Source organism: Pleurodeles waltl, chromosome 1_2 (assembly GCF_031143425.1).
Source record: "Pleurodeles waltl isolate 20211129_DDA chromosome 1_2, aPleWal1.hap1.20221129, whole genome shotgun sequence".
NCBI classification, from domain to species: Eukaryota; Metazoa; Chordata; class Amphibia; order Caudata; family Salamandridae; genus Pleurodeles; species Pleurodeles waltl.
The window spans coordinates 1,072,754,223-1,072,766,910 of record NC_090437.1 but is presented as its reverse complement, the minus strand read 5'-3'; positions in this window follow the sequence as shown (position 1 = coordinate 1,072,766,910).

The following is a 12,688-nucleotide window of genomic DNA, read 5'->3' as shown; positions in this document are numbered from 1 at the left end:
GCTCCCCAGCCCTCACAACCTCTCCTACAGCAGAGAGGAGAGGGGGAACCACACACCAGGGGAGACGGGTGCTCCCTGCGGCGAGGGAGACAAAGACAGCACTCTTCCAGGTGCTTTCTGAAATGCAATTGGTAGTGCTCCTAATCAGCCATCACAGAGGGAACACAGAGCTTACGTGCCTCCAGCGCTTTTCTCCCTTTTCCTACATGTAAGACACCCCTAAGGGAGGCCCTAGGTAGCCCCATGGGCAGGGTGCAGTGTATATTTAAGGTAGGACATATACTAATGTGTTTTATATGTCCTGACAGTAAAATACTGCCAAATTGGGTTTTCACAGTTGCAAGGCCTATCTCTCTCATAGGTTAACATGGGGGCTACCCCTGGTGTGTGTCTGGGGCCTGGCCTGGGCAAGGCAGGATTTCACAAACAAACCTACTACAAAGGCCAAAATGGGTATAAGAAGAGCACCTAAAATCACGTACTTTAGATCACTTCTGGACATCAAGAGGAACCTCTGCATGGAGAAGAGCTGAGGAGAAGTGCTGCCCTCCCTGTGACTGTACTTTGTGGAGCTATCCTGCAGTTGCTGCTTCTGCATGTGCAAGGGGACAATAGACTGGACTATGTTGTGCATTCCTGCTTGTGAAGAAATCTCCAAGGGCTTGTCCTGAGCTTGCCTCCTGTTCTTGAATTCTCTGGGCAGTCAAAGACTTCTCCTGCCAGCACCTGCAATCTCTACTGAGACTCCTGCCCTGCCAAGTGGTGCCCTATCCAGTTCCTGGGGCCTTGGAAGGTGAAGCTGGCAGACCAAGACTGAAAATCCATGCACAGACCGCCGCGTGGGGAAAATATTAATGCACCTTCTGAGACGTGGCTGAAAAATGATGCGCCGCCAGCTTCGTGGCAGAAATCGATCCTCCACCAGCATTGTGGCTGAAAGATTGAAGCACGCAGCTGGAGAAATGACGTGCAACACCCGCTGACAGGGCTGATGATGTCGCAACCCACATTGCGCGATTTTGCTGATACCGTGCAGCAGAATTTGTGATGCAAACCTTGATGGACACCGAAAAACAATGCAAGCCTGCCCGGACCTGAGTGCTTGCCTGGATCGACACATCGTTCTCCTGCGGAGAAGAGAAATGACGCACACCGACCTGCTGGAGGAGGAGAAACAACGCACAGTCTCGCTTGCAGGTGAGAAATCGATGCATCGCTAACCTTTTTCAACGCTATCCAGGTACTTTTCAATGCTAACAGTGTTTTTACTGTTTACTAAAGGATTTAAGACTCTTTTTGCTTTTTAATTCCTAACTTGACTTGTGTATGATGGATTTTTTTCATTTTGGTCCTGTTTTGATTAGATAAATATTTTCTATTTTTCTAAACCTGTGCTGTGTCATTTTGTAGTGTTTTCACTGTGTGTTTTGGTACAAATACTTTATACCTAGAGGCTGAAGTTAAGCCTGCCTGCTCGTGCCAAGCTACCAAGGGGGTTAGCGGGGGTTAGCTGAGGGTGATGCTCCTTTACCCTGACTAGAGTGAGGGTCCTTGCTTGGACAGGGGGGGTAACCTGACTGCCAACCAAAGACCCCATTTCTATCAATGGCCAAGCACCCTTCCTGTGCCTTGAGGAAGAGGAAATGCAGAGATAATAGATGGAATACGGGAGCACCACCCATCCCCTGGAGACAGCATAGGGTACAGGGCTGGGGGGCCCAAGCAAGCAGGCCAGTAGAAGGGTTAAGAAGCAGTGACAGTTCCTCTCAGTGGCCCAGCAGGTCACAGGTCAGCACAACAGCAGCAGCCCCAAGGCAGTTCCTGGTGAGTCCTTCTAGCAGCATCCAGTGCCCAGTTCACTAGTCCATTAGTGTTCAAAAATGTAGGGGAAGACCCCCTATACATATACTCATTTGGCACAGTCTCCACAAAAGAAGAAGGGGTTCCAACCAGTACTGTCCCCTTTCTCCTCCAGCACTGGCTCCAGATATCAGTGGGGGAGTAAACAAGCCCTTTGTGCGAGGCCAAGGCACAGCGTTACAAATGCAGGTGTGCCCCATCTCTCTTTATCCCAGCCCAGAAAACCATTCAATGTGCAGATGCACTCTTGTGACAGCTTCACATTCCCTGTACACATGTACTGCCTTCTACCCACACAACACCCTGCCCATAGGCATAGCTAGGGCCTACCTTAGGGGTGACTTAAATGTAGTAAAAGGGGAGTTCCAGGCCTGGCAAGTAAATTTAGATGTCAGGTCCCTGTGGCAGTAAACTGCACATGCAGGCCCTGCGGTAGCAAACTTGAGACAGGTGTGAAAGGCTACTTCTGTGGTTGGCACAAGCTGTGCTGCAGGCCCACTAGTAGCATTTAATTTACAGGACCTCGGTATAGGGATACCACTGTACATGGGACTTACAGGTAAATTAAATGTGCAATTAGGTGTAAGTCAATCATTCCAAATTTAAAAGGGAGAGCACATGCACTTTAGCAGTAATCAGCAGTGATAAATTGAGTCCTAGAGCCAACAAAAAGTGGTAAAAAAATAGGAGGAACAAGAAAAAAAATTTGGGGATGACCCTGTAAAAAGGGCCAGGTTCAACAATCATCAACTCCAGGTTGATGGTGACCATGTGCAATTTAAAAAAATGCATTAATAATGCATTTTTTTAAGTGTATTGTAGTGCATACAGGCTCCGAGGGCATGTGTGGGATTTACATGTGTGTAATTAATATTAGGGGTGCATCAAAGGGGGCCTTATGCTCCTAACCACCCTTTGTTTTGCATTTCCTAATTTGTGATTTCCGAACTGCAAAACCATTCATTCACAGAAATAAATAGAGTTGCAATCCCTTATAGCTAATCCTGAAGAACGATTGTGATTCTGTAGGAATCGCTATTAGGGAATCGTTATTTAGTTACATTCTCTAAGTGGCGATTTCTTAAACTTTGCTATTTAGGGAATGCAAAAGGGGATTTTGATACATCTGGAACATGATTACTTCTAAAAATGACACTCCTAGCCCTAGTTTTGCCTAATGTGTCATAATGTGTTCTTCAAGAGTGGTATTAATATGTATTGCACAAAGCACTTTTAATTGGATTAGATATGAATGCTCAACCCTACAGCTATTTCGGAAGAGTTTTAAATTCCAAGGTGAGTTGGCATTTTACTGAGTCAAATGTAAACTGCTATTGAAAGTTGAGTAGATTCTTTTCACAAAAGGCATCTTGTGCATGGGCTGACATATGGCAGTGGTGCTGTTACATAGTAGATTATCTTGCAAATGTTATGCCCACACTGTGATGTCAGGTGTAGCACACATATTCAAATTACAATGCACTTTATCTAGCTCATTTACATTTTTGTTCAACAGCCGCTGTGCTATTACATACTAGGTTAAGTTGTTAATGCTTTATTAAGTGTATAATACACTTTATCTAGCTGGATTTAAATGTCAGTGAAGATGGAGCTTGCTCTCAGAAATCAATGTATTCTATGTATATATTGAGGAACAAGTGTTGTCCATTGTATATTTCTTTGACTGGAAACATATCTCATGGACTGGTTAAGTCCAGGCCAGCGTTTACCATTTTTATGATGCATTGATTTATAGCGATGGCATGGGATTATCAGTCCACTGAATCCTAAATCATTATTGGATCTCATCCCAGAAGATTTAATTTTTTTTTTTTTAGAGCCATACAGATTTTCGGGTGCGAAATGTTATTTTGTTTTGGTAAATTGTTATGCTTTTAAATTGTTATGTTTGTTATGTAGATTTATGTAGCGCATGGCTACCTGAAGGACTCCCAGCACTACGAGCTTGGACACTTATAGTCAGTAACTGGAAAAGAGGGGATTATGCTTTGAACAGCCAGGTTTTCAGGGCCTTTCAGAAAGTGAATTTGTGGCTTTTCATACGTAAGCTCAATGGTCAGGAATTCCACAACTTTGCCCCCTGATAGGCCAGGGATCTTCCACCCCATCTGGCTTTCTTCACTTTAGGGGTCACCGCTAAAAATGCTGTGGAGGACCTAAGCGACCTGCTTGGTAAGTAGAAGGAGGCCAGTGTCCTCAATAATGCCGGACCTCTATTGTGTAGAGCTCTATGAATATGACACAGCATCTTAAATTTTATCTGTTTGGCCACCGGAGGCCAGTGGAGAGAGGAAATTCCTGCTTTTACTGATTCATGTCTATGTATATTTAAACGCAGGCGGGCTGACGCATTCTAAATTACCTGCAACTTTTTGATCACATATCCAGGTGCTTCAATATACAGAGCATTTCCATAGTCCAGGCGTGAACTGATCAAGGCCTGTATAATGATCCTTTTGGCTGTTAAAGGTAGGATTGTGAAAACCTTCCTTAAAAGCCTAAGGAGGCCAAAAGAGGTGGCAGAGACATTATTAGCTTGATACATCATAGATAGTTGTGGGTCGAGCCATACACCCAGACTCTTAATGAGTGCTTTGGGGGGTGGCAAGTCTTTCAAACTCTCCATAATAGATGGATTAATAGTGGGTTGTGGGTGATTTCCGAATATCATCAGTTTGGTCTTATTCTCATTAAGTTTCAACTTACTTAATGACATCCATGTTGCCACTGCTTGGAGGCATGGGCCCAGTGCTGGCCCATTAGCAGTAGAATCATTGGATAATGATACTACTAGCTGTGTGTCACCTGCATATGATACCAATGCCACCCCAAAAGGCTTTACTATTTCTGCAAGCGGTAGCATGTAAATATTGAATAAAGTGGGGCTAAGAGAGGACCCCTGCAGCACTCCACAGCTGTTCTTAACATGGTTTGAAAAATATGAACTGTCTAGAACTTGATAAGATCTATCCTTAATAAAGGATGTAATCCAGTCTAAGGCATGCCCTGATATTCCAATCTCTTCTATCCTACCAAGTAGTATATCCAGGTCCACTGTGTCAAAGGTGGCGCTGAGGTTCAAAAGGTTGATAGCAGTCTCCAAACCCTGATCTATACGCCTTCTAGCCTCTTCTGTCACAGCAATTAGAGCTGCCTCGGTACCATAGAGTGGTCTAAAACCCATCTGTGTGGTGTGTAAAATATTATTGTCCTCCAAAATACTGAAAAGTTGAGTATTGACATGCTTTTCAACCATTTTAGCGAGAATAGGCAGCAACGAATTAGGTCTATAGTAGCTAAGCTGTGCAGCGTCAAGGTTTTTTTTTTTTAAAAAGTGGTTTAACAATGCATGTTTCCATTGTTCTGGTACTGTCCTCGAAGACAGTGAAGTGTTCAGGAGGTTCGTACTAGCAGGTACCGTCACTGGAGCGCCTAATGCCAGCACCTGAGGAGGGGCGGCATCCAAAGGGGATCCCGATTTGATAAATGTTAGGTATTTGGTCACGGCTTCTTTGGATATTGGTAGAAAATCCAAAAGAATTGCGGGACCCAGAGACTTCAGTTCCACCACCTCCTGAGCCTGGATCGAGGCTGTAGGAAGGGTGGAATAGATGTCTTATACCTTTTGTTGGAAATATATTGCCAGATTATTGACATGCTCTTGGGAAGCATTCAGGAGTGCCTCGTCCTGCTTAGGAGAATTTGATGACAACTCAATTTTTGCTGAATAATACGCAGTTTGGGCCATTTTGATTTCATAATATAGGACCGGATGGCTTTCCTATACCCTAGTTTAAGTGTGTCATCATAGGATTTTTGCCATCTCCTTTCCAATTTTCTACATTCTCTTTTGAGATGAAGAAGGTGCGGGGAGAACCAAGGGGTGCTCCGCCTACAACGACCTTTAGTTTTAATAGAGGGAGACAGCGGAACGCCTAGGCTGTTGGTGATCCAGCTATTGAAGGACTCTGACATGTCTCTAATATTATCATTAGTAGATGGTTTTAACCTCTCCAGGGTATTAATCCAGACACTGGCTTTAAGATTGCCCCAGCATCTAATAGGTAGAGATAAATTATGAATACATTTTCTGGGACTGAAAAAGGCTAATTCAAGGGTTATCAGGAAGTGATCAGACCACGCCAAAGGGCAAGGAAACGTAGGCGCCAGTTCTATGATATTTGAAAAAACGAGATCAATTGTGTGACCCCTATTATGCGTCGGACCCTTAATCAGTTGAACCAGATGCAAAGCCTCTATGTCAGTTAATAGTTATTTCGTTACGGGATTATCAACCTCCTCTGCATGAATGTTGAAGTCACCCAGCAAGGTGAAATTGGGTTTAGAACACACCAGACTGGCAATACTACCTGCGAGGGACTGTAGACAATTTTCAGGGGGACCCGGGGAGCGATAGACCAGGGCACCTTACAGGGTACATTGGGGATTCAGGTTTATGGAGAAGGACATACTTTCACAACCTGATAACTGCAAAGGGTGAGAATAGACCATTAGATTGTTCCTATATATAATTGTTATGCCCCCACCTTTAGCAGAGTCTCTGTCAAGTCTATTTTTGGAATAGCCACTGGGTAGAGCCAGGGCAATATCAGGGGCTGACCCCTCAGGTAACCAGGTCTCTGTTAGAAAAAGGACCGTGGGTGTAAGCTGTTACAGGAGGGAATGTATATCTAATGTATGTGCTACCAAGGAGTTGCTAGTAGGAGGATACATTTATTTCCCTCCTGAGCTGCTGAATCATGATTAGTAAGAGTAGTTTGAAGAGACCAAGAGCACTCAGTGCAGTGGCCTCTAAGATGCACTGGGTCCACACTATGAGCACAAGCGTTCCGAAGAACTGGTCTTATAGAATGGAGAAGGTTAGAGGGATAATTAATACCTTTCCCTTTAGGAGGGACATAGGGACCTCGACCTAGGCACGTTCTAGCGTGAACGGACGCAGACGGGCTTCCACTGCGCGTAGCCTTCATCAGGTCTAAACAAAGGCCGAAAGACTGGAAAAACTAACCACTAGGCTGCCAACCCACCTAAGATGGCGGCTGTAAATGTGCTTATCAGGAAGAAGAAAAATGGACGGGAGAAGCCAAGATCGAGGTTCCCTGCCCCAGGCCAATGAACACGGAACACGAGGGGGGGGGGGGGAAGGAGAGATTTATCTCCTGAGGGCAAAGTGTATATAGCAATCCCTGCCAAAACACTACTGATTGCACAATAACTTAAAATTAGGTATTCCCATTTGGTAAAAACACTACAAGATTGCAAGTATTAAAAATATTAAAATTAGGCAATATAGAACAGTTACGCCTTCCTACTACTGATAACAAATAGCAGCTATCGACTTACGGGTATCATCCCTGGATATTGGTGTAATTTTACATGGTTTTAGTAAACTGTTATGGTTTTAATTAACTTGAAACAGTAAACATGGTCACTTACTTTCTTACCCTCTCTGCTAAAGTAGAGGCAATGACTGCTGTGCTTCCTCAGTGCCTAAAGCATATTACAGCTGTTTCCTTGGTAATTGTACCAAGTTAAACAATGGAAACGGGACACAAACTTATTTTATGGTTCCACATTTATTTTTAGACATTGCTGATTCTTACACCTACTCAGCATTTTACAAACAATCGATTTCCTAAGCAAGAGGAGATTATACTGGCAACAGACAATATTTTAGCTCAGAGCTGCAATATTCTAAATCTCCGGATACTTTTGCCATTGTCAGGTGATGAAATTTGCTGCACACAAGAGTGGAGATGATATGCCTTCGATCAGTAATAACTGTGTTTTTATCAGTCACCCCTAAAGGTCCGAAATAGTGAAAAACCTTCAAAGTAATTTTTCACTGTGGAAAAGTTAGCTCTCTGATACAAACGCGCTGGATTACATTATAACATGTTACAATGCATAAAATCATTTAGGGGATAGCTAAAAATCTGGTTCAAGGACTCAAAATATTAGGAATTTAAAATCAATGGACAAGTCAGACTTAAAATGACTAAACATCAGTTTAAGAAAGTTGGCATTTTTCTGCCTAAAGTTTAAGGTAGCCTTTTCAGAGTTAATCCCTAACTGTCACTCAGCAGCCTGCTGGGAGGTGTCAATGAAAGCCCTAGAAGTGAGGAGGTGTAAACCCCTCCTGACAGAATGGCCAGGGAGTGTGGCTGTCAAGTGCACATCGAAGGAGCTTCCCCTGTCACAGGCATGTAACTCACACCTAGCCAGACCTTGCCATTGTGCAAGTAACCAGAGTGGCACCAATCTCAGTGAGGGCTGGGATCTGTTCCAGATCTGGTTTATGGGGAGTTCATAATTTCCCTAGACACACCTCTGGGGTGTGCTAAAGCTGTGACAAGAGGAAGAAAGATTCTGCTGTGATGGTCAGAGCAACATACTGTGGGATTGTTTGAAGCCAAGCCCCTAAGAAGTGATGTCAAAGTGAGTAGGGATGCCTGTGGGACATTTTTCACTATTGGACAGGAGATTACATTTACCTATAAGCTAGTGCCAGGCATAAAAGTGGCAGCCAGGAATACCTTCTTCAGAACAACTTTTGGCCGAAGGAGACAGAAGAAGGAATGCACCTGCTGAACCCTCTGGACTCCAGACACAGGACTGAACCCCCTGTAACCCTGTAACCTGTGGAGCAAAACTGCAAGGGCTGGGCCTGCTTCCACTTGAACCCAGGACATAAAAGTGGATATAAAAGTGGACTCCGAGGGTTAGTTTGTTAGCCACTGGTTAAGCTACAGGGAAACATAAGCTGCAAGAAAGGCCAGCTCCCTTATGAGCCCAGCTGACAAGTTCCAGCTGGATTTAAAATAGAGTGAGTCCTGACCCACAAGTGGTGTTCCTTAGGTTTTGAATATGTGTAATACCATACTCCCCTGACCTCACACTAAATGCTGAGACTTAGACACTTTTTCAGTAATGCTTGCCCAAAGAACTACAGGCTACCTCCAGACTGCCGCCGAGCCGCAGGTGCCATCGTTGCACTTCCGGTAAACTGAACTTGATTGTTTGCCCTGCTGAAAGGATCCTTGAGTGCAAATTTCAAGTTTCTCTCACTCTGAGCTTTCCCACCAAAAGTCTAAAGCTTCAGTTTCCTCTGGAGAATTTCATTCTTGCAATACAATTTTTTTTATCAAGTGTTGTTAATTAAACACAATTTCTTTTATCGAATCCAATCCATCGCCGATTGGATGAACAACAGTCGCCTGAAACTCAACTCCGACAAGACGGAAGTCCTCATCCTCGGGCGCACTCCCTCGGCCTGGAACGACTCATGGTGGCCCTCCGTCCTCGGACCCCCGCCCACCCCTGCCAGCCACGCAAGAAACCTCGGCTTCATCCTGGACTCCGCCCTCACCATGTCCAAACAGGTCAGCGCCGTCTCCTCCTCCTGTTTCAACACCCTTCGAATGGTCCGCAGAATCTTCAAGTGGATTCCAACAGAAACCAGAAAGACGGTGACCCAGGCCCTCGTCAGCAGCAGACTTGACTACGGCAACGCACTCTACACAGGCATCCCAACCAAAGACATCAAACGACTCCAACGCATCCAAAATGCCTCCGCCCGACTGATCCTCGACATACCCCGCCGAAATCACATCTCCCCTCACCTAAAGGAACTCCACTGGCTCCCGGTAGACAAGAGGATCACCTTTAAACTCCTGACCCACGCTCACAAGGCACTTCACAACACCGGACCCTCCTACCTCAACACCAGACTGAACTTCTACACTCCAACACGTCAACTCCGATCCGCCAACCTCGCCCTCGCCATCGTACCCCGAATCCAACGCAAGACATCCGGCGGCAGATCCTTCTCCTTCTTCGCCGCCAAGACCTGGAACTCTCTCCCCACATCTCTTCGCCAGACCCAGGACCTCCTCGCATTCAGAAGGCTCCTCAAGACCTGGCTCTTCGACCGCTAAATCAGCAGCGCTCCCCCCCCCCCCCTCTCAGCGCCTCGAAACCCTGACGGGTACATAGCGCGCTTTATAAATACTATGATTGAAATACTATGATTGATTATCGAAGGTGCTTTGCAAACCGTGAAACTGCATAAATGTTCCATTGTAAGAGCAACTATTGTTGCACATTAATCAGGATCATCTAAAGATGTTATGATCTATAACCAAAAGGCTATTGAGCTGTCTTAATTGAATACATCTCTATTCTCTTCTGATACTACAATTATATGGCATTTCATGCAATTGAAATGCTGCTCTTGGCAATAGACATCATCACTCTCTGAGGCCAAGGAGCAATTAAGCAGCAATCACTGTAGGGCTCAGTCTTGTTATTCACCAAATCTTCAATTGCGTTTTCTGTTTTGGAATGGATGAGCCATTATTTGTGCTTTGAAAATGTGCTCTGAAGTCTCATAATCTCTGCTCCTACCTCTTAACTTTCAGTCAGTGATGGATTAAAATAGCTTTTCATCAAATTTATTATCTCTCGCTGTGGCTGTTACTGACCACATTTCTTAGGATTTGGGCATTTGGCTGCTTCAAAAAAATGTGTCCATTTCTCCTCCCTAGGAGATATGGGCACTTACTGTCAACCCCCTCTAGGTTTTTAATTTTTTATCTCTCGCTGTTTGGCCTATGCTGTGACATGTAACCACCATGGAGGAGCGTGCTTAAAGTGATCTTGAGCTGAAATATCCAGTGCCTAGATTTTAATATAAGATCAGCTGCTGTGCAGAGTTGAGGTAAGGGTCTTTAACAGGTTCTATGTCACATGTGCACATACATGTGTATATGTGAAGTCTGTTTGAGGAAGATAGTTTTCTGCTGCAATCTAGCACCCTAGCACAAGTAGAGCTGACAGAACTGGAAAGTAAGGATGTGCACCAGCACTCCCTGACTCTGTCAGCAGCCTTGGGGGTGCACTGAATCCTGTGTTGTACTCATTGACTCTTTGGACATTCTCTAGGACTGGGGGCACTAGTTACCTAACTGTCTCTGCAGGCATATTGAAAACTGGACATTCTGAAGTGTTCTGAAGGATGGGACAGTGTGGATATGCAGTGCCAATAGGAGTTGGAACTGTTCTGCTGTGCACTGTCACTACCAAGAGACTGAAAGCCAGGGTGACTGTGGAGCTCAAGGTTTGAGGGTGATCTGTCAAGGAAGACCAGTGTGGTATTGATCAAAAGTTGAGAGACCAACAGGTTAGGACAGGGGTGGGCAGGAGGGCAAGCTCAGAGTAGTTACAGAGAAGGTCATGGTATCTGGATCTGGCCCACTGAAGTAGAATTATCCAGACCATAGGTGTCCAAGTGATCCTAAATTAAATATGCTACTTGTGCACACATTAAGTGATGAGAGATTTATTTAACCTAATTGTGTCATCAAAAATTAAAACTGAGCACAATATAATTCTTTGAAGGGGGATGACACAAGATCTCTAGATCATTAGTCATTATTAAATCATCAATTGGTTAGAGGTATGGACATCACAGAAAAAATAGTCTTCCATCCTACGGGGGCCCCTCACGATCACCAGATCAAAATTTATGTGATAGCACACTAGAACACCAGTGGGTAGCTCTATCATAAAACGTGCAATGCAATGCAGCAGTACAACTTAGCAGGAATTTGCCATATTTACAAAAAAATGACATGTTCCTGTGCTTTCCCTTGCACTGGTGCACTGAATGCTACCTAGTGCCAACACAGGCACCCTTGCGCCATGGTGCAAGTGAGCCTGCTTTACAGGCAGGAAGGTTTTTGTTTAGGTAAGTGTACCTTCCTGAGCGAAGCAATTCTTTGAGGCATTTTTTTCTATGTGGCACATGTAGAAATAGAAAATAACGAGGTGAAATAAAATATTTCCCCATGTTATGCCTCTGTTGAGAATGCATACCATTTTGACTCATTTCCAGGTTTACAAGTCTTTGAATATCTGGAAATACACTAAAATTCTTGGATCGTTGAAAAGATAGTTGAATTAGTGCTTCTCATCTGTAACTGCTTAGTCAGCCACAGCAAACAGCGCTGCTTCCTACTGGATTTACTATTTGTGCAAACCAACTGGCCGATTGAAATTTATTGACCCTGGCTGTAGTAAGCTGCACATCAAATACATCACTATACATTTTAAGCATTCATATCAGTACCATTGTTGTGTTATAAATTAGTTAGGAAAGTACAGATTGTCTTCAAACTCTAGGGGGTCACCCAGAGGATGATTACTCACCAAACTGCCAGACCAACTGCCCTCATTAATTAGATACTTTATAGCCAATGCACTTTGTCCAGGAAAGTGTGCCTTCCTCTCATGTCAATACGTTAATGGGTCTTGATCCAGGAATACCTCTTTTGGGTCATCACATAGTTGTGGACATTTTCTCAATTGTCATTGGTGGTGACAATTGCTGTTCCTGGGTTGCCTGCACCGATGCACTAGTCCTGCCATATGAAACCAACCCATTGCAGAGACTGGCAGTGAAGCTGTTGTTGTTGTCCATTTATCACTAGCCATCAATGTTGTTGGTTACGGCTGCAGAGGCTGAGAGTAAACAGTACCAACTGTCTCTGGAGGTTGAAGAGTGCACATCAGTTCTTCCCTGGCTTCAAATTTGTAGTTGCTCTTCTTCATTTTTCTGATGATTTAAGTCTTGTAAATTAGAACGTCCAATTCTGAGAAAGGAATTAAGGCTTTGAGCTCTTTTTTGCAATGTGGATCTAGTATTGTGGCAAAGATGTAGTCTTAGGAAGACATAGGCCCTCATTACAACATTGGCGGTAAATGCCACTTACCGCCATGCTGACGG